Genomic DNA, 2,085 nt, shown 5'->3' with positions numbered 1-2,085 from the left:
CTAGTCCAATGCCTTTAAAAAAGCCTTTAAGAGATTACTCCTCCTTGTCTGTTTAAAATAAACTTAGGTAATACAAAAGGTTGGAAAATTTTTGGACAACTCCCCAGGGCCGGGGTGTTGTTAAATAGTTCCTTAAACAAACCACACCAACAGTCAGAAAACTACAACTGAGGACAAATTGAGGACATTACTAACAGAAACACCTTTTCTCCTCTACAAAATAAGGACATTTCCAACAGATATATCCTTTTCTGACAGATTTTAGAAAAATTTCACAGGAATATCAATACTTATACCAGAAATAAAAAGGTCTCTCTTAGGTATCACTCTTTACCCTTGCAAAAATATGCTTTTCTTACCAAAATAATGTTTTTCATCTCTACAAACAGCATTTTCTAGACATAAAGGTGGTTTTCATCACCAAAAGAAATCGATTTCTCTTCAAAATTAGCGTTTGTAGCCAAATATGACACATTGTTTCCAGAATAACTCTTTTCATCTAAAAAAGAATGACATTTCCAACAGAAATTTGCAACAGAAATTTGCAATAGAAATATAACACACTAGAGAAGTGAGAAGTAAAAGAAAATGTAAAACAGCATTCCCCACTGTCTTCTACCTCCTCCTCCAGAGGGGGAATAAATGCTTGAAGGCTAAGAAGAAGCTTCTGAAATCCAACTTTCAGTTAAAAAAAAAAAAAAAAAAAAAAAAAAAAAAGCAACTTGAGCTGTAGGAAGAGAAACAAACTGAACAAGCAAATTGCCGCACCAAATAAATCAAAAGGTAAGAGAGAAGTGGATGTACCAAAGGTCCAGGTACACTGTGTACCTCAAGCAGCACAGAGAAATAGGGAAAGGATTCTCTCCCATATACTTAATCAGTATTTTCCTCTCTAAAATCAGTTCTCCCAGATGTAAAGTCAATATCACTCATTGCTCAACTCCAGCCAGCAGCAGGTCCTTTTCTGAGCCGTCTTGACGGAGCTCATTCTGATCTGACATGGAGAATCAGTAGAGCTCTACTCACAGAAGCCTCCACAGCATTCCCCTACCACCAAAACCCTGCCATGTAAAACTAATTGACAAAAGGAAGCAGAAGATAAGACACAAGAACTGGAGATGCCAATGGCCCAAATACTTAGCATCTCTTACAGAAACTTAAATAATTTAAATTTACATTCTGGAAGGCTTAAGAAGTTTTCTTTGCTAAGGGATGCTTAACTAACCACCTACAGCCCCAAAGTCAGCAGTGACCTGGATTCTCCGCCCATGATGAGTTATGTGGGTTCTACAATGAGTGAAAGTCATATTATTTCTTATGTAAACTTGATCTAAAGATCAGTGGTTCAGGTTCTTCCCATGGTACAGAAAGCTTCTGTCTACCTCCAAAACACCAATACAAACAATCTACAAACTACGTAAAGTAGTGTCCTAATTTCAACCAAGACAGTGTTGATAGCATACCAGTGTTTTGGTTGTTATTCTGTGATGATTTTGCTGGGCCGGGCTGCTCACCAGTGAAGAAAATCCACTACTCAGCATCTGGGCAAGGGGCAGAGCAAGCATGTGGCCGACCCAGGAAAACTAACCTGATTTACATAAGGGATCATTCCATGCCACATGATGTTATACAGAAGTCTGTAAAGCTGTGGGGAGCTAGTTGGGGTTGCATTGCTTTTCAGGGATTGACTGTGTTTTGTTTGGCAGATGTTGAGTAATTGTCCTGAGGGTATATTGTTATGATTGCATTTTCCTTCTTTTCCTTTTCTTTTGTAGTCAATACAAAAAATGAATAAATTAAGTTTTTATTTTAACACAAGTTCTACTGCTTTCCCAGTTATCACAACAAACTGTGTAGTGATCAGCCACCCGCTAAACAACTTCTATTTTCTAAAGCAAAAATCACTCGAAATTGATGTCTAAGAAAAAATACATTGTTTTCTATTGATGAGGGACCATTTATAAGTTCTCATATACTATCCTGTAAATCTGAGATCATTCTTCCCATTTTCAAAATTCAGTAGAATTTGTTTATATCTAGAAATGATTAAATTTCAGATGAAGCAAATATGTATCATAGAAATGT

This window comes from Coturnix japonica, chromosome 18, assembly GCF_001577835.2.
Source record: "Coturnix japonica isolate 7356 chromosome 18, Coturnix japonica 2.1, whole genome shotgun sequence".
NCBI classification, from domain to species: domain Eukaryota; kingdom Metazoa; phylum Chordata; class Aves; order Galliformes; family Phasianidae; genus Coturnix; species Coturnix japonica.
The sequence above is the reverse complement of the archived record's forward strand: the minus strand, read 5'-3'. Positions refer to the sequence as shown.